The 21883-nt window shown below is 34.6% G+C and overlaps 1 protein-coding gene across 1 annotated transcript in view; it reads left to right on the top strand.

The window, feature by feature from the left end:
- The first annotated feature begins 12548 nt into the window (after nucleotides 1–12548).
- LOC145675593 (uncharacterized) overlaps nucleotides 12549–21883 on the top strand; it is a 46060-nt gene continuing 36725 nt past the window's right edge. Inside the window, exon 1 of the mRNA XM_081746121.1 lies at nucleotides 12549–12767. The gene's annotated coding sequence lies outside the window, so the exon portion shown is untranslated. The remainder of the gene's footprint in view (nucleotides 12768–21883) is intronic.

The raw sequence follows: 21883 nt of genomic DNA, 5'->3' as shown, positions 1-21883 counted from the left end.
TAGCTTTTTTCGATTTTCGGCTGTTGGCAAACCACACGTATGTTAGGTGGTAGGGAAAAACATGGAAAATCTCCTGTAGGAATAATATGTAAATCCTAAGTTTAAAATTTGGTGTAGATACGTTGAACGGAATGCCCTCTAGGCGAGTACATAGAAAAGTGTACCGAACGGACGGACCGGAAGGACGGATGTCAAAAAGTCGCATTTTCGGTATGTAGACCCCATGAAACATGTAAATCCGTTGAAATCTGAATTTGATATATTATTTTCGCAATCACTATATTTTCTTCTCTCTTTTGTCGCTCGAAAAAGAAAACCCTGAGTTTACCACAAAAAGATAGGGAGTTTGCCAAAAAAAAAAAAAAGTATTCAGTTACAGGGCCACCGCAGTAAACTTTTTAAATTCAATTTCTTAACTGTGTCAGGCCGCAGTTGTTACTGAAGTGTGTATTTGGATAATGCGAATAAAATTATCGTATTATTCAAATACATCAAATGTCAGTTTATCGAATAAAAAACTTCGATTGAAAAAAATCCATACTACAAATCTAAATCACACTTTGAACACATTTTCATTAGACATATAATATACCAATTAATGCAATCATTGTTTATGAAATATGAAAAAAAAATCAAATGATTAACTTTTGAGAAAGTCGTTCAAAAAGAACACGTCAGGAGTAACCTACCTCTTGTGAATTGTTTCGAACAATGAGTTAAGATATACTTTTGGTTATTAATGAAATATTTATTTGGGAAATTTGAACAAAATCACCTGTCGTTCGAGAAAATAGTCGGGAAAAACCTTGACCCTCAAAATAAACTATCGGTTGTAATTTGTTTAAGAGAAATAACTTATACTAAAATATAGGGTTATAATGAAATACTTATTTATGAATTATCAATAAAATTGCCCGAGTAATTTTTGAGAAAATCGTGAGGGAAAAATAACTTCCCGAATAAACTATCTCTTGAGGATTCTTTCAGGGTAAGCGAGTTATTCCATATTATTAGGTTTTTAATGAAATATTTATTTCTGAGTACGAACAAAATTGCTTGACTCATTTTTGAGAAAACCGTGGGGGAAAAACACCCCCAAGAGTAAACTACACCTCGCATATTTTTTTCACGACAAACGAGTTTAGCCATAGTGTTTGGTTGTTTGGTTATTAATATTTATTTTTGCAATATGAATAAACTCTTTTGAGTCGTTTTTGAGAAAATCGCCCAGACAACACACTCCACCAAAAATAAACTACCCCTCACATTTTTTAGGACAAACGAGTTATGCCATATTGTTAAGTTAATAATGAAATATTTATTTATAAAATATGAACGAAAACACTTGAGTCGATTTTGAGAAAATCACTGAGAAAAAACTCACCCCTTAGTATAAACTATCCCTCGTAGATTTTTCTCAGATAAATGCCTTATACTACAAAATAGGGTTGCTAATTAAATATTGATTTATATAATAAAGAAAGAAAATAAGACCGTTAGAGCCAGTTATGAGAAAATATCTTTTTCTCTATTTTCATCGTACATGAAACTACCCTTGTTTTGGGAGTAGAAGGGAAATAATAAAACTAGGAAATACTATAAAAATCTTAAACTAAAATTTGGTGCTGATAAGTTGAACGGTATGGCCTCTAGGCGAGTGCACAGAAAAGTGTAGCGAACGGATGGACGAACAGATGGACATGTATCGAAAAATAACTTTTTCGGTGTTAGGAGCTATAAGTTAATACGTGTAAATTCGTTGAAATCTCAAACTTGATTTTTTTTTCGAACACCATACTTTCTTCTCTCATTTGTCACTTCAAAGTAAAAGGAACTCAGAACTACAGATAAGAGACAAATAGGGTGAATGTGCCAATAGTCGTCACTTTTTGATTGCAACTTTGCCTTTTACTTCATAACTTTTAACAGATACAGGTGAATGCTTAAATTGTACATTGGTTCTAATATTTGTAGCTTATTGTGTGATACAGGATCATTACCTTTGATATAAAACACATAGAACAAAGTTTACAATTAAAACAATCCAAACATGCGAAAAATGCCTATAGTCGTCACAAAAATTCTCAAAGTCGTCACCTTAAACTTCCAGTGTTCGTCACTCTCACAAATTCTTATAATTCAAGCTTATGCAAGTATTAACGCTTAAGATGAGTGGTTAGCATGTAAAAGACGGTCAATATCGTCATCACTATCACGCACATCAAAACAATTTTCGCACATGAGTTCCACATCTGAATCAGAATCATCCACACCTGGGAAAAATTCTTTGTGCGATTTGCTAATACAATTAGCGTGAAAGATTTTGTTGCATTTGATACATGTAGGGTTATCAGTAAGTATTACTAACTCATTAATCTTAGCACATAACAGATTCATTGCGTGGCTTTGTAATTGTTGTTTTCTTTCTTGTTTCAGCTTCGAGTCTTTTTCGTTTTCTTGCTTCTTGAGAGAGAGATTTTTCTCTTTTCTCAGCTTCCTTTTTCTCATAGAATTGCTTCCATTCACCAGACGAAACAGCTGATGGGAACTTCTGAGTTGATCTTCTGGTTTTCTTGCGTTCCACCTCTCTTGGCCACTAGAGATGTTTCTTAAACGGAGAAGGAACAGCGACTTGTGATTTGACAAGACAATCTCCATTAGAACTGCCTTCCTTCACGGGAGTTTGCGACGGTTTAGTTAATTTTGGCTCACTTCTCACACTCGCAGACACAGAATCTTTGAGCAGATGATCGCTTATTTCTGCTTTCTTCTTAATTGATTCCCAGATATTGTAGAGCTTTTGGTCTTCAGGGTCGATAGTAGTTTTTCCTCCCAAGACGTCGTTAAATTTAACAACTGTATCATGACCGATTTCATTCTGTAAAACATTAAGAGCCGTGTGATATTCTTCGATACTATACTTCTTTGAGATGGTGCTTTGATGTTCGATAGTTTCTCCCCGTGTGTGGTGATCCAAACATTTCGAATAATCAACTGCATCTACATTTAAAGGGGCAAGTCCACACATCCGAAAGCTATTCTTTATCGTCTCCGGTGTGGCTTTGGTTTTTACAACGTCCACTAGAATTGGTGCAAAATCTGCTTTGGTCACTGTTCGATTTGGATTAAGCTTCTGCCAGTCATAAACAGCTTTCCTCCAATGTTGTTTTATTGGTTTATAAACCCCTACATCTGCAGGCTGGATTATATGTGTGGCATTTGGATGAAGAGCATAAAGAACAATTCCATTCTTGCTGCAGAAATCAGAACACTCTTTGGTAATGTGAGATGTATGTCCATCAATGAAATATAGAAAGAGAAGTCTGCTAGTTTCTTTTAAGTAGGAATACAAAATATTTGCAATGTATTCAAAAAACACATCTGACTTCATCCATCCAGATTCGGAGAGTCCTATTTCCCACAATGCCGGAACGGATTCACAAACTTCTTTAGGTGGCTTAATGTAAGGGTAGATAATCATTCCCGGTAAAACTTCTCCATACGCAGAAAATGAGCACATAACTGTAATGGTTTCCTTTTCGTTTCCGTGTTTTATTTCATAAAAGTTTCTCCACCCTTTTACTCCAATAACAGTTCCACTTTTGGGGCATAGTTGGAAATTTGTTTCATCCACATTTCCAACTTTCCTTGTGTCACTAAACTCTTCCACTAATTTCTCACCCTGTAAGAATTCCTTTAGTTTTTCAAACCAGTTCCGGAGACTTTGTTCAGAAACTTGAGCTCTTCCGGTAGTTACGGACTCTGCAGTTCGCAGGCTGAGAATCGGATGTCGTTGTAGGAAAAGCTGAAAAAGAAACTGGGTTTATTAGTTAACTACTTAAATGACAAACGATATGAATCAAAACTTATCTTTGCACGTGTAACAAAACTTATTACTACACGATAATTTGTCCCAGCCAATAGCTCATAAATAAGCGAGGTAAGATCTTTAAATAAAACGGGAGTTAAATTCAAAATTCTGGTACTAATGAAAACATGGCAAAATGAAAGTTAATTTGCTTTTCTTAAAATATTGTCTCGTTATAAGACAATTCTAAATTTATACATTTGAAAATCAGTTACAGATATGAAACTTCTATAGTTTAGTCACCCCGGAGAGGAAAGAAGGCAAAATTATCCAAAAGAAATAAATTATTCCTAATTACTCTGTAGTCGTCACCCACTCAACCAGTGTTCGTCACCCCTATGACGCCCTTTGGAAGGATACAAGATATTGGCCCCAAAATTTTGTAGCTGATACCTTTCACCCCAACAAAAAAATTAAAATGATTTTGAAGCTTCTACTAATATGATCGTTAAAAAACCCAGTCTTCGGCATATCTGACGAGGTAAGGAAGATCACAAATTTTCTTAAACCTATAGTCGTCACCCCACTGTTTTTTGTTCAAATATGAATTTCAAAGACAAATGCATGGTAAACATTTAAAAGAGACTTAGGTTGATAAAAATAAATAATTATCTTACCTTTTAGAGCTTCAACTGCGCCGTCCTCTGCTGTTTTTCAACCGTCAGCAACAAGTTTTTTAATTTTCCAAAAACTGCAATTAGCACCCAAAACAACAGCCTTTGCACTTCAACTGAAAACAGAAAACAAAAGACGCCCGACTCGGTGTTAACGCAAGGTGGGCTAAAAACTAAAGCCATAGACGTTACAGATTAGCCAGCTTGTATTCGTATAACAATGACTTACGCCATCTTATGAACGAATTAATTTGGCCATGACGACCATTGGGGGTATGACGAGAATAGGCGCATTCACCCTACTTTTACACATAGACATTTATTGATTTAAAACTGTTTTAGTTTGTGTCATTTCCCTTCCAATTGAAAGGTTTTACCTTGACTTACGGCATACCAATGACGAGACGGAAGTTTTCAGGAAGTAAATGCATTCAGAAGTCTAGACCGCATTACACCTATCAGCCTGTTTTTACATCTGTAATTGTTGACAGCTGTAATTTCGTCCAAATGCTACATGAAATAATTCTTGATTGACGTCATTGTGTTACTATTTTGGTATTGTTCTCTTCAGATTTGGTTGAAGTTTTGTGTTAACGGTTATACATTTTTTTCTTATGTCATCGTTACACATAAGAATAAAATGTTGTGATGAGTGGATAGATTCGAATCTACGAACATTGAGTTTTCATTCTTCCAACACTTTACCAATGGACCAAGCTTTGTCTTCACGTTAATGCACTTTACAAGGTTTATTACGATTTAAATAAAATGGCTGGCTGTTAGAGTTTCCTGCTCACATATTTCGATTAAAAAATTTCATTGCTTCATAGATACGTAGATCAATGTTTAGATACACATTTTAGGAGAGTGAATTTTGGTGTATATAATAATTTCATGCCAGATAAAAGCTGGATAAGTTTTGATAACATGTTTCATATGTAGTTCTCAATAATAGGCTTGTTGTTCGGAGTGACGTTCCAAGGTTCAGCACTGACTTGCAGTTTTTGCTATTAATATCCCTTCTAACAATATTGGCAGTGGACAAAAGTTAGCCCGTGTTGAAGCTTTTTGCTCCTAATTTAGTTATTTTACTTTACTATTTAACGAATATATTGAAAATTGTCAGCAGACACGTGCAGTAATTTATTTCGGGAGGGGTCCGACTTCAATATTAGGATAAATTATAATAAAATTAAGATAACCCCCAAAATTAGGATAAATTTACAGAAAAGTTGGGATTTCAGAGGGGGTCCGGACCCCCTGGACCCACCCCTAAATGCGTCCTTGTTTGTCAGTAACGTTTCCTCATTTTGAAACCCTCAAAAACTTCAGATATATAAAGGAAAACGAGTTGTTTTCGATGAAATATCACTTCAAGGAGACGCGACAGTTTTATTGCACATGGTGGTATCCCGCGTTCACAAGGATAAGAATTCCTTCCCTTTCTCTGCCCTTGTGCTGTATCGAAAGGTTAGGTTTGTAAAATATTACTCCTACGAACAAGCATGATTGGCAGATAGGAATACTGAACAGAACTCCACAGAAATGCATGCTGAACTTACGTTTATAGCTACCTTTTGGTGATTTGCCCTCAAGGTCAATCGAGTGGTAATTCAGTTACGTCTCTGTTCTTAAGTCATGTTCGTATTACTTCTAACAGTTTTGATAATGAAAAGCATGCCTCGTAATATAACAGACTTCTTTCGCGTAAGAAATCGAAACTCAGTTGGTCAGAGCAAGTAGTCCGTACGAATTAGGTTTTTAGTTCGAGCCCAGTATGAGTAAGGATTTTTATTACTATTGTTTTTATCTTTTTTATGTGAGGAAAAATCAAATTGTGGCATCGCGATATTAAATGTATTTGGTTAGGTAACTTTGTCTTAGCTAAACTTTAAACATCAGTAACCGTCGAAATTATTTATGCTTCCGTCTAAAAGTAGCCAAACCGTCGAAATTATTTCACTAACCGATCACTTACTGAGCATTTCAAACATGTGAAACCAGTGGCATAACATGAAGCTTAACCTCTCCTCCGCAGTCCTTAGTTATGCGTCCGTACCCTCAGGTATAGACCAAGAGCCGAGTGCTGCTCGGGGCGCCACAGAAAGAGGGGCGCCAAAACGAGCCTCAAAAAGTAAATTTTATAATGTGTTTTCTAGTGACATTTTTGGTTATATTCTTGTAAAGTAGTGGCAATTACATGATCTTTTTCCATTTCAACATGGAAGAAGAGAGTTTCGTAGTTTAAGGGGGCTGTATCGAAAAATGGAGAGAAGGCATGTAGAATAAAGAGTAGCGGGGAAGTAAGTATTGTTTGTTTGTTTGCTTGAGTTTAGCGTTCCACGGTTATGCCTTAATGGCCAGGGGAGATGTGGATACTAATTATAGTGGAATCCGAACCACTTTTATCGTTCAGCAGTAATCCACCGGGAATTGGACCCCACAGTAGGCAGGCGTGCTAGCCACTAGACCAAGCGGGGGGGGGGAAGCGGAGTTCGTATTGCTTATAGTGGGCCATATTCTTTGTGAAATGTTCCTAGATAATGAATTTCTTTTTGAAAAATGGGTTTAAAATATTAAAAACCCTATGATAAAATGTAAAATATAGGCTAGTAATACAGGGAGGACGCCAAAAAGTCACTTTGCACGTGTGAAAATTTGGCCTGGTCCTCCCCTGCGTACTTTCTGTATATTTTTTGGCCTTGCGGCTTGTGCGGTCCCAACGCCACAGGGTAGCGGGGGCGCTATTTACGCCTATGCTTTGAACGTAATTCAATAACTGCTTAAGAAATTCTACCATGAGCGTGAAAACGGGAATATATATTTCTCTAATAGCCCCATAGAACTTTCACTCAGATCGCCAGATGCAATTTTTCAGTGTGCTCTGGCTAAGTAGAAGGAAGATCTGATGTTTCCTAAGTAAGTTCCTTTCAGAAAGTTTGCTATTTCTTTAACGCTGATGTAAATAAACATACTCATCGTTATTAACCCGACACCGAATCATCCTGGACAAATCTCTCTAGAACAATGATCGGCAAAAGTTTATTCTGCCTAATTTTATAAGCGACTCAAGGGTGAATCACTGGTTAACGAAAGCAATGCTGTGTATATACTGCCTTGTTTCTGATGTCATCCTTGGTTGTGTAGGGCAGCCTCGAACAAATAAAGAAGAGGTAATCTTAAAGTCAAGGGGCGCTATAAATATATTAGGTATTTCTTTTGTTACCTAACCATAACAGCCTAGGGTCGTCTTCGGTAGAATAAAAAATGCTACGTGATATTCCATTCACGAAGGAGGAAAGGATGCTGTAAATATATTTCTTATTCATTTTGTCTGCCCTGCTTCTCAGAAATTATATACCTTGTGTTGGAGGGTGCTGAAAAGAGAGGGGGGAAATAAAACGTCATGCCCCCTCATACATTGTAAATTTTGTGACGTGGTTGCTCGAATTATTTCTAAAGAAATCACTTTAAACTAAGATATCTAAAGTTACTACATTATGTAAGGGTGGCATATTCAGAAATAATAATAATAATAATAATAATAATATAATAATAATAATAATAATAATAATAATAATAATAATAATAATAATAACATTAATAAATATGAATGTTTTTGGAATGCCGAAATTATGTGACACGAATCATTACATGTAGAGCTTCAAGATGAGTCGTCATAGGGGAGGAAACAACAGGACTTTTCTCTGTCTGACTCTTTAACGTTAAGATTATGTGCTGAAGGTAAGAAGCATCATCATTCTACAATAGGTTGCTTTTACGTAGAACATCAATTACTTGAGTTCTTCTCCTTTGGGCAACTTTCCTTATGTAGTAAATTCAAAACAATTTCAATTTAAGACAAATATTTATAGGGAAAATTAAACATTTAATAGGGAAATCTGTTATCAAAATATCCAAACACGTAGACAGAAGACTATCTAGTGAGAAACATTGTGAAACTTTATAAAATTCTCCAAGTTAGAATTAACATTTATTGAAAAACATTCGTTATACATCAGTGAACATGTAGTGAGCAGTGAGCACAGGGGAAATAATTATGAAACTGTTTGCAAACAAAAAATTAGACACACTAATGCAAATGCGACAACGTTATTTTTTCTTTTTTTGGTATCGTCATGAGTTTTACACATACGTTACAATTTGATTCTTTCCCAAATAAAAAATAAATAAAATAACATAGTGATAAAAATGACAAGAGGACTTCCATGGGATTCGAACCCACTACCTTTGGCATACAGACTCGTTGTTTTATCTAACTGAGCTATTTGTTTTCCTACGTGAACTGAACCTGTTCTACAGTAAAGACGATTTTTCATTACGATTGTGCTAACAATTCGTGCTTTTCCAAAGGTAATTTCCACTATTTGCTCTATCTTTACGTTAATACTTGGTATATATTCATATATTTGGAGTTCGCTGATAATGCATATAATAAGACATATTAGAAATACTTCGTTCAAATTTTCGTTTGTAGATCCAATCCACGTTTCTCTCAATGACATAGATGTCGCTGCTTAGTGTTGAACTGCAGAATTCCCTCGCGTTCTTGAAAATTTCCCACTTGGCAGAGTTGGTAATTCTCGAGATTTCTGTCGATTTAATGTTTTTTGCTTCTAATTTCTTTTTGAGCTAATATCTAACACAAATATTAAAAACGGGTTTGTTATTAACCTGTCCTGCTGGGGAAACCTTCCAAAATTTCGAACATAAGGAAAACGGAGATATTTTAAAAAAACTTCAAAATAAAGAGACGCGTCATTTATTTTGCTCATAGTAGTACATTTAAAACAATAATATCAATAACGAACGAAAAATAAATGATTGAGTTTGATTTAGAATCGAAATTTGAAACACCACCAAAAAGTTGGCCCACCCAACCTTAGTTTGTAAATGACTCTTAATAATTTTGAAAACAAAACATTTTCTCTTCAAACCAATCAATAAGAAAGGAAAACACGTTATTAGCTTGAGTATTGAATCGATATTTAAAAGCAGAAAAAACAGTATGAAGTGATCCTGCAAATAGATATATTTTACTGGTTGTTTTGAAACAAGTGATTTTTTCTTCAAAATAAGCAACCCGCCCCGAAACAAATCACCTTCAACAACAATATTTATTAAATATATTCTTATGGTTTTTTTGAATCAAATTACTTTTCTTCCAAACAAGCAACAACAAATCCATATCAAACGATTGATTTTGGTCTTGAATCGAAATTTGTAAGTAAAGGAATCAGATTGAATTTGATCACATTCTAAATTTATTTTGTAAATCTCTTTTTCTATTTTTTCGAAACAAGCGATTTGCTCTTAAAAACAACCAATAATAAACGCTTAGCTTCGGTTTTGATTCGAGACTTTAAAGTGGAGCCAATATAAAATTCCATCACCCATTTCTCTTGAAAAGACTCTTTATGTTTTTCGAAACAGACTATTCTTTTTCAAAATAATTAATAGCATACGCATATCAAACAATTGATTTTGATTTTCAATCAAAATTTTAACTGGAGGAACAAGGGTAAATTTGGCCATATACCAACTTTATTTTGTAAACATCTCTTTATTTTTTAAGAAAGATACGATTTTTACGATTTTTTTTCTTTCTTCAAAAAAGTCAATAACAAACGAAAAACAAACGATTGGATTCCGATTTCAAATCGAATTTTGAAAGGAGGCAACTTTACATAGGTGCATTGCTTCGCTTAAAAAATTCAAAATTTCCAAACGCAAATTCTAAGCCTACAGTTTTAAAGTTGCAGTTACATGTACATACTTCAACTTAGTATACATTAAAAATTACATTATAAAAACATCAGACAAATAATATTATTTATTCGGTATTGAAAACCTCGAATCAACTATTGAAGTTATTTAGCGTCATTTTTTTTTTAATATCACAAAATTAAAGGTGTGGGACATGGATATATTACGAACAGTATTTTTATACAATTTGGATATATATTAAAATAGACCGTTTAGAATTATTTATCCCTACATTTTTTTATATCCCCAAATTCAAGGTGAGGGATATGCGATATTGATATATTCAGAAAGTGTTGACCACCCTACAGAATGTCGGTCGTACGCTGTTTTGGTCCTATGCCGTGTCGATTCTACGCCGTTTCGGTCCTACGCCGTTTCGGTCCTATGCCGTTTCGATCATATGACGGTTCTCTCCTATATATCCTCACGAATAAAATTGTTACTTAATATTGCGTAATTATAAAATAATGTATTTTTTATTATTTCGATCGTATGAAAGTTCTGCTGTCGATCCTATGCCGTTTCGATTCTGTGCCGTGTCGATCCTATGTCGTTTCGGACGTATGCCGTGTCGATCCTACGCCGTGTCGGCCCTACGCAGTGTCGGTCCTGTGCATGTAACCCCAAAATTTGAGAGCCAGACCTAATTATGTGGTGTATGATTTTCCGATCTTTTTCATTTTAACGTATGCGGACTGTTGAGTGTGGTTTCTTGTTTTTTTGCCTTCTGATTACTAAAGCAATATGAAAAGCTGGATACTTGGCATGCGAGGTTAATAATGTCTGATATTTACTATATGTGAAGTCAACAAAAAATGGAATAATAGAAAGCCTGTAGTTTATAATTTTACTAGAGCATGATTAAAAATTTGAATATTTAAATTTTAAATTAAATTGAATGAATATGTGTAATAACAAATGTGTTTTTCTTTGCTATTCTGCTTGACTGATTCCCCTTGATACCGAAAATGATTTTATATGTGGACTGAAGAGCAAAATTTGAGAGCCAGAGCTGATTATGTGAGGTATGATTTTCAGGTCGTTTTTCATTTTAACGTATTCGGACTGTTGAGTGTGGTTTCCTGTTTTGTTGTTTTCTGATAACTAAGGCAATGTGAAAAGCTAGATACTTGGCATGCGAGGTTAATAATGTCTGATATTGACTGTATTAGAAGTCAACAAGAAACGGAATAATAGAAAACCTGTAGTTTATGATTTTTTTATTAGAGCATGATTAAAAATTGGAATATATAAATTTTAAATTAAATTGAATAAATATGTGTAATTATAAATGTGCTTTTCTTTGCTTTTCCGCTTGATTTATTATCCTTGATAGCGAAAATGAATTTATATTTTTACCAAAAAGCAAAATTTGAGACCCAGAGCTAATTATGTGAGTTATGATTTTCCGGTCGATTTTCATTTTAACGTATGCGGACTGTTGAGTGTGGTTTCCTGTTTTGTTGCTTTCTGATAACGAAAGCAATGTGAAAAGCTGGAAAGCTGGATACTTGGCATGTGAGGATAATAGTGTCTGATATTGGCTATATGTGAAGTCAACAAGAAATGGAATAATAGAAAGCCTGTAGTTTATGTTTTTATTAGAGCATTATTAGAAATTGGTATATTTAAATCTTAAATTAAATTCAACAAATATGTGTAATAACAATGTGTTTTTGTTTGCTTTTGCGGTTGATTGCTTCTCCCTGATACCGAAAATGAATTTATATTTGGACTGAAGAGCAAAATTTTGAAAGCCAGTCTTAATTATATGAGGTATGATTTTCAGGTCGTTCTTAATTTTAACAGATGTGGACTGCTGAGTGTGGTTGTGGAAGTAGGGGAATGCGATTTAATCGGTGTTTGGTGTGGTGGTAAAGGAATTCCTAGTAATTATTCTTTTTTATTTTATTTTCGAATAAATTTTTGAACATGAAAATTTTTGCATATTTTACACGTAATTTTTGATAATGTAGAAAATGATTAAAATATAAATAAGTAATTTAGAATTGGTATTGAGTTCTAGAAATTGTTGGAATATGTAGTTTTTTGTTGTATAGTGTGTTTTCTATCACCAGGATTGATAGTAAACTTATTAAGATAATTAACAAACATTAATACGAATGGGATGTTTGAGATTTGAGTATTTAGTTTTTGATCACTGCCACCCTGCTTTTGTTTATAATAACATTTATGTAACTTCCCTGCGGTTTATATATACTCTTTCATTTTGCTTTGGCTATTTTGTATTGCGTACGACGAATATACTTGCTCATAGTATGAGTAATGTTCTCCCGACAATATTTATCGCGTTTGCGCTCAGCTGGTTTCAATTGTTGATTTATTAAAAGAAGAAGAGGAAAAGAGAGATATTAAAATAGAGTTTGGGCTTAATAGTTTTCATTCTTTGTTTTGTTTGAGAGTAGACAGCACAGTAATGGCTTCAAAACGATATTTCAACGATGCTGGAGGAGGAGTTATTAATTAGTGATTCTGATGTAAGTGATTTTGAAACATTTAGAATCAACACCCAGAGTTCTAAATTAAAAAAAAAAAAAAAAACTACACTTTTTACAGCGGTTCGCATCTGAAAATTACGCACTGAAGGACTTAAAAGAGGAAACAAAGAACGGCAATTCTCAAGACTGTTGGCCTTTTTTTCTAGGCTGATGTTTACTTGATGGCGGTCAGACATTTCCTAAAATCGATAATAAACAAAAATGCAAGTTCGTTATTTTCTAATAACGTTAGGTTGGGTTACATTCTAAAAATTAGTTCCCTTCTTCTTTATTGTGGTGTATCATATTTCACTTTGGAAGAATATGGCGATATTAAAAAGTACATTTCGTATTACGTAAAATGTGCAAATGAAAATCTTAAGGAGACATACATGGAAACACGTGCACCATATTTTACTTCATGTGTTTTATTTATAGTAGTTTTCTTCTAAATGATAACAAACATATTTTGACTCCACTTGATCACATCAACTCTTAATGTGAATTCTTCATAAATGAGGGGGGCGGTGGCTCAGTGGTTCACTTACGTTGCTTGAAGTCCTGTTTCAATCCCAGCTCGCGCCGTGGGGATTTTGGTGCACAAACACCGTGCTCAGGGTTCTTCCGTTTCCTGCCACTTTCTTCATTCCAGCATTTCACTCATTTCTGATAATCACCGTCACTTTTAGCATAGCCCTGGGACGAAAAACTGATTGATTTCATTTCATTTTTTTCTTTTCATAAATGAAAATATCGAAGCATGTTTCGGATAGAGTGACTCTGCAGAACAAGTGATTTTGGGTATATTTTGTTTTCTCTTTTAATTTTGCAATTATAAGATCTCCAATGTTACTTCCCAAACTGTAGCTGAGCGAGGTAGGGGGTGAGGAGCCCTATAAGTCTCGTTTGGGTTTGGTTTCTATGAGTGTTCTGCACAAAAGGCAATCGTATATCATGTTTTTATTTGTTATTATTATTATTGTTGTTATTATTATTATCATTTTACAAGGTACGATTTTGTGTTGGAGTTTCTTGGGGTCCCTGGTTCGATCCCAGCTCGCGCCGTGAGGACTTTGTGGTGGACAAACACCGTGCTCGTGGGTTTTCTCGGGGTTCTCCTGTTTCCTCACACTTTCTTCATTCCACCATTTCACTCATTTCTCATTATCACCGTCTCCTTTAGCCTAACCGGCATAACCGTGGGACGTTAAACTTAAAGATTTCATTTCATTTCATTTGTGTTGGAGTTTCGTGTTTGCTTTCTGGAGATCAGCCTAGTAACCGCATATGTTGAAAAGTTTTCTGCAAGGATTTTCTCCATTTACAATCAATCGCTTGCAAATAATTTTCATAAATTCCAAAACAATAACATGCTGCTGGTAGTTTTGTTGTACAATATGCAAAAATTGACCAAAAGCATTGAAATATGTTAAATACCTCTGCGTCAAAAAGACTACCGTCATTTTCTCTCATTTCCTACGAGTATGGCCTCATAGACTTCGCCATTTTCGCCGTAATGCAACATTCACAGCATTATCGGAGAAGAATACTAACAGAACAGTAAGAACACCGGCACTTCATGTAGTAACTAAGTAACAGTTTATGAAGTCTAGGGATAATCCAAGATCCTATCTCCGTACAAGTATAAAAGAAAAAATAAATTTTGATTTGAGGGTCACGTTTATACGTGATCGTAGTCTCCTTATGTTTAGCCACTCTCCATATATAAGTGATTAGCACTCACAGTGCTGATATTTCATTGAATAATTAGCTGTAGCAATGTTAAATTAACACGATTTCTCTGTGAGATGGAAAGTAACAGCTGACTCCTATCGGAAAAATCAACTGTAAAGGTATCGTACTTTCTGTGTATTCACTGTCGTAGAAGAACAAACTTCTTTGACAGGTTAGAAGGAAATTGTCTTGCAACTATTATACAGTTTACGCAAAGTCATGGTGCACATTTAACCGGTTTCAGGAGTTCAACGAAACAAGGTAGAAACGTGAAGTCCTCACCAAATGAAAGGAAAATTCCAAAATTTCATTCCTATTCCATGGATTTCGATTTGTTTCTCTGCAGACATCTAAGCGATATTCAATTTCTTCCCACACACGTTTGAGGATCTCTTTTGTAACAGAGTAAATAAAGTCTACTTTTCTTTATAAAATTATTAATGTCGTTGGTGCGTTCGATACATACATGCTGCTTCACATAACCCCGATGGAGCATTCAAGACCACGGGCATGGCACAGAGGAGCATTTAAATACCAGTATCAGCAAAACTTTCAGGGAATGATTGAGTTTGTATTAGAACAACAGTCTCAGTTTTTGACTAGGCATCCTAATATTCGTTCCATTTTACCTAAAATAGACGAAATACTCATACTACTGTTAGAATTGCTGTGTGCTGTTTTCTTAATTACTGAAACATGGCTTGACAACTAAGCTATTTCAAGTCTCATTAATATATCTGGTTACTCCATTCTCCGGTAAGAAAGAGAACATAATGCTGGGGGAATTTTAATGCATTATTTTGAAAATTAAGATGTAAAACTAGTTGAAGTACCTAACTCAAATCAAGTAGAATGCCTCACGGTAATGGTCAAAATAAATTCGCTAGGTATAGGTATCTTATCAATGTATAGACCACGAAGTACCACTACACCAGATTGCTATTCTTGAGGATCTGATTACGCATGTCTATCCGCAAGTTGATTGTTTTTATATATTAGGTGTCTTTAAATGTGATCAGCTTTGTCCTGGCAAGCATAAATAAAATATTTCGATCGTATCCTGGATATGTTGGGTCCTGTCCTACTCAATAAAGAACTAAGCAAAATTACAGAGTTCGGTGAATCGTTAACAGATCTAATTGTTATCGATAAAATTGACATGGTAGCATCAAATGACGTTTGTCCACCCATTTTATCATCCGATCACTCAGTGACACATGCTATCCTGAACATTAAAAACCCACCAAGAAAGTCTTTTCATCTTATTCGTTATTGCAACTTTAGTACATTTAATCTTGACGCATTTCTACAAAATGCCGAAATCTTGAACTGGAAACAAATTGAATTTCATAATTCCATAGTTGCTAAATTTATTTTCTTCAGAATTCTCTAAAACATCTATTCGATTAGCACGCGCCGATGAAAACGGTTAAAGTTTCAAATAACAAATTACCTTATGAGACTAGTAATACGAAGCTGCTAATTGAAAATCGCGATCGTGCGCTCCGTAGTTTCAAACGTACTAAGTTGCCTCAAAACTGGGATGAGTACAATGAATACAAAATTTTCTACGGTAGTCATTCGACAATAAATGTTTGCGTTATTTTTCCTTTCGTATAATTAACGCTAAAGACAACAAAGATATTTGGCGGACGTTACATAATTTGGGAATAGATGGGAAAAGTTCAACATTATACCTCCCTGAAGTAGTAATTTGTCTTGATGTCAAACCGTCATTTGGTAAGGTTTCCGAAATCTTACTAACAAGTTACGATACATTCATTAAAAAAAAAAAAAAAAAAGAAAAAGAAAAGAAAAAAGAAACCGGTACAGTTCACTGAAACACACTGTTTGTCGAACTCCTTTCATGTTAAGACTGTATATGAAGTTTAATAACCAATTCTTAATTAAATCCAAATGCGCAGGTTTTGATGAAATAACACCACATACGTATGCTTAAAATAGCTTTACCTTTTGCCACATTTCCCTTAACTAGTATTGTTTACTGCACTTATCGAATGGTAAATTCCCTAATTTCAGGAAAATAGCTAAAGTTCTGCCATTACCAAAGAAGCCTTGCATTAAACTAATTAGTGAGCTTAGGCCAATAAGTATATTGCCAGTTCTTTCAAAGGTAATTGAAAAGTTAGTGCTTCAGCAAGTGGTTTCATATATTGATAGCCCTGGCATACTTCCGTCTGAAGAATCTGGATATCGTTAATTTCACAGCACTTCTAAAGCTTGATTAGGTATTAAAGACGATGTCCTTCATGCACTAAATGGCAAATATGTGGTAATACTAGTTTTATTAGACCTCTTAAAGGAATTTGACATAATCGAGCACGATGTTCTCTTACCAAAAATAAAATAAAATTTTTTAGTGAATACCATAAAATGGTTCCAATTCTATGTATATAAGAGAAAACCGCAAGTTGCTTTACGTATTTCCTCTTATTACAAAATTTCTGTAGCTGCTGTTCTTGATAGAGGTGTTCCACAAGGCTCAATATTATTTCCAGTTTGGTTTACCTTATATTCTACATATCTACTATATGTTGTACAGTATTCGAAGGTGTACTCTTAGGCGGACGACACTCAATTGTATATAGAAAACCTTTTCTGAGAATTTACCACACGTTGTTCGACTCTTCAATCAAGATCTTAATGCTATCAGTAATTGGTGTGTTTGTAACAGCATTTATAATAATCTCTTATATCTACTTATACTGTTCTATGTTCCGCTAATCAGCTGAATAAAATTGTAACTGAAAAATTAGAATTACAAATAAAAAACTGGAACATTGCATATTCACCTTGTGTAAAATTCTTGGAGTATAAATTGATGATAAGCTTGCTAGGAATAATGACGTCTTTACCCATTGTTCAAAAGCTCTGAGAATATAATAAAGCTTGTACAAACTACGAGACAGTCTGTTCAAAGATACCAACCTACTCCTGAGACAAACACTAATAGTATCTTTGTTTGATCATTGTGATGTTGTATATAGCCCACTTCTAAAAAAAGTAATACTATTTTGATTCGAAAGGTACAAAATTTGTCCATCCGTTTCTGTTACAATATACGAAAATTTGATCATAATTTTCCTATTTTGAACAGTAATAGCATGCTGGCAATATCCAGAAGACGGTATATGCATTATTCCTTTTATATATATATATATATATATATATAATGGCCAGTGTATTTATATACGAAATGAAATGGCCGCGTATTTATACACGAAACTCAGTGCTAGGTCAACTATTCATACTCACCTAACACGAAAAAGAAATATGTTCGATATTCCACACCATGGAATCAAGCAAACGTCTTCGGCATTTTAAGTATTATTTGAAAAGCTTAGAATTTATCAATGCCATCCCATAGGGGAGGTAATGCTTTCTAAATAATTGAATGGTTCAGATTCAAACCATATAACCGTCGATCCGTCCACTCTGACTCAGTTCTTGTGTTCTTTCTAGCACACCTTATAAGAAGAGATAGGCTAATGTAACGGGTCGCGCCGTGTATTTTTGTGTATGTGTCATGCGAAGGGCACCCGATAGAGCGATGCGCTTTTGTGTCCACTGTTATTTAGTGCCACAAACAACAGAATTAGCGCGGCAGAAGTTTTCAATTACACCATTTTGTTTCATGATCGTACCGAAAAGAAAATAGAGGCAAAACGAAAATGACGAAGTACAATCGCGGTAATATGATAAACGGTGAACCAAATCAATTAATTCTTAGCACTGTTACTGATCGTAGTCAGCTACAGATTACAAGCTAATTGTTTCATGGAGCTAGGGCTAGAGCGGGTGCGAGTAGGAGTTTTCGGAAACAGCAAAATCGGTAGTCCTTCTGTAAGGTTTTCAGCGTGAGTTCGGTAATTGTTGTATATGTTTATATGCATTTCAAGATGGCGGCAAAATAGAAAATTTTGGCCGTAGAAAGCCGCGCTAATAAAAGAATTTTGGTCTCAAGTCCCGATCTCTAATCATTAGGTATTACTGTAGCACGTGATCTTAGGCATTCCCAATTGGCAATAAAAAAAATAATGGCGGGCAATAGGATGGTGGCCAAAAGGAAAATGCGAACACTAGTGTAAGAGCGGGCCTAGCTTGTTTTTACTCACATATAGCAAGTATTTCATGGGAAGAAATCTTTAGTAACCTAGTGAAATTTAGTTTACTGTTACCATGCCAGTATTCATCCTTTTTGATTGTAGTTGATATTTAATTAGGTTTGTATAACTTTAAAGTATCCCAAACATATCAGTAATTTGGTGCAAGATGTACCTACTTCACATAGCCTATGTCACACCACAGGTCCAGAAAAAATAAAGGAAAAAAGTAAAGTATACTACTGAATGGTATTAAACGTCACATGAAAAAATAATTGCAAAATATTGTAATAGTGGAAATAATATAAGTAGAAGTAATAATAATAGTGAGAAAACGGTAATATTAATTATAGTTGTAACATCACGAATACACTCAATATAGGAATGAATGCTCGGACTGAAAGGAATTGCTTTTGTTGTAAGGCAACCAAAAAGAGCAGGCGTATGACGAAACAGAGGAGAACATTTTAAACTAAGTTTCATCAAAATTTGACAACCTGTTCGAAAGTTACCGTCGGTCGTCACCCCATAGACAGACAGTGCGTCATAAAAATAGACAGACAGTGCGATCTATAATAAGGAGTCCCGCACCAGAAATTTTCAACTTTTGTTTTATTGATACTCGAAGTTTGAATATTATACATTTCTTCAATCTCAAATACTCGAAGGCTTTCGAATTCCAAATAATATATATTTTCAAATCAAAGTCCGATAAATCTTCAGTCTTATCGTACTTCCTTCAGTCACCTATATCAGAAGCTGTCTCTATCCAGAACTTTAATTAAAACTCTCGGAACCATGTGCAAAATTCTCCATTTTCTGTCTGTCCTGTTTTTGGCGATGAAGTTACGGTTTGTTTACTAACTTTAGATTGGATTCCAATCACCTTCGAATGATGCATGTTTTTTCTTACTGTCTCTATCTCTACATATATCTCTCTTTCCTGAAAGATATTTTTAGCTTGTACAAGAACATTGGCCGTAAAGAACTGTGGGAAGAAACTTTTCTTTCACTTCATTTCACGGGAGTCAACCTTCAAAATGAACATCCTGCATATAGACCTATGTAGGTACATATTATGTACACCTATGATAACCTCGATTGCATTTTAACTTTCAAAGCCACTGATAATTCCGAACTCTTCAAAATGTTCAAATGACTAGATAAAATGAGATCACACGGAGATATTTAAGCATGTGTTGCTTGCAATCCATCCGAGACTCACGAGCAGTTCGATTGTCTCACATTCGTCAAATGTTTCTAATATTTTGAATATCTCGAATACTACGAGTCTGAAACGCTTGTAGTGTCTCGAACATTTCTAAAGTCTTGAAAGTTCGAAAGTTCGATAAAAATATTCTTTATCGACGAAACACTTTTGAAATTTTATCATTTTTTTATTGATAAGTCGATTATCGAAATCGGAAAAACCCTAGACTTCTGTAGCTATAATTTTCGAGCACACACACGCATAGATTTTTAAATCTCCTTAGGTAACTCTCCCGTATAGACTCTACAGACTCTCACTTACCGATAGACTATCAAAACAGTTTTTCTCCAACAAACTACCGGTATCTCTAAAGTGGTTATCCCACGAAGTAATGTTATACCATGTGGTGGCGCTACGTTATACACACGGCGATATTCACGTTGTATTTTTGTCACACATTCGAAAATAGCAAGCAACAAAACACTGACCTATTCCCTGTACGGTCCACACCTTCACTAACAACTGTGTTAGCTGCTGCGCAGTTCGTGGTGTTGCGTGATCACCTGTTTGCGCACATGCTTGCATATCATTTTACGGAAATTTGGAGAGTTTTCTTTTTATTTGCTAGGTTTCTCACTTTTAACGTTTTTAGTTTTTTTTCTTTGACCGCTCGAAATTGCACCATCGCTTTACGCACAAACTATATAAAGTACCCAAAGTTATTCTGACTCAAACCACTACCTATGAAACAGAAGAAAAATGATATATTATTGTTTATTTGTAAGATTGAATAACTGGTTTCTGGATTGAAAAAGGGAGAGATCCTCTTAAATCATAAGAAACTACTAATACGAATAGGTATTTATTTTAGTAAAATAAATTTATTTTAAAAATTTGGTTATGTAGAATGTAACATAGTTCCACCACCTTTTATTTTACTTGAATTTTCAAAAGAAATTAAACATTACGTTAGCACACATACCGATAGAACTGTTCGGTGTTAAGATTTGGAGATATTAACTTTGTTGTTTAAAATATCGAAAAAGGTCATTACGTGGCTAAACAAAAGCCGAGAGAGGGGATATCGTTTTAGGTAACGTTTCATTTCAGTCAAATATACCATATATCTACGCTCGTAATATTTCTGTCCTTTCGTTAATTTAAGGGTTTTTACGCTAAAGTTTGAAAAGTTAAAGTGGGTATATGCCCTATTATAACACTATATAAGACCTCTATAGCTGTTCTTTTGTTAGCCTTAGCGGCTTCTGTGCGAAAGAATCGTTCATTTCTGGTAAGAAATCCTATTGTTAAGATGCAACATTAACCAGTAAATCCATATCTCGCATAACAATGGTACCAAAATAAGCGCTATACAGCTGTGTAACCAATACCATAATTTACTACAAGAAGTATCCAGTGACAATTAACTACTGGAAGAACGAGAATACCGATAATGGGCAAGACCTGTAAATCAACACATTCAACAAACAGCAAGGAGGACAAAATAAATGTAAATACAAATTGCTAGCGTTACATTTATTTGAGTAAAGATGAAGGCTAGAAAGAACATGTAACTCTTTCTTCAAAATCTTATAGTAAACGTTGAAAACGTTATACATTTTTAAGTCGAAAATTTGTATAACACAGCTTCTCATATTTTACTTTAGTAATATAACCTAGTAATGTAACGGAGAAGGTTTGAATTTTGGCGTTTTGTGTTCTGATGGAATACTGATTGTTCGTTGAGATTCCAAACTTTAATTAGAAAGAAATCACAAAAACGCAAGTGTCGTACTATAATAAAGTGCACCTATGTATAGCAGAAAAAAAAAATAATGTAGCCGAAGTTAAATAATGTAGCTTTCTTCTCTTATATTTGAAAGACAAGAAAAATGTATTAGATTTTGCTTTAGCAAATGGGAAAGTAAAGAAAAAATCGGATGTTGAATACTATATTTCGATACTCCGGTATGGTTCTGTATCTGTTATTTAGGTACATCGATATTTTGGCACGTGTTGTAGGAAAATTTCGGAAATTTGAGAATACT

Source organism: Thermobia domestica, chromosome 18 (genome assembly GCF_964235325.1).
Source record: "Thermobia domestica chromosome 18, izTheDome1.hap1.1, whole genome shotgun sequence".
In the NCBI taxonomy this organism is placed as follows: domain Eukaryota; kingdom Metazoa; phylum Arthropoda; class Insecta; order Zygentoma; family Lepismatidae; genus Thermobia; species Thermobia domestica.
Note: the sequence above shows the minus strand (reverse complement) of the source record. Positions and strands in the feature narration are given on the sequence as shown.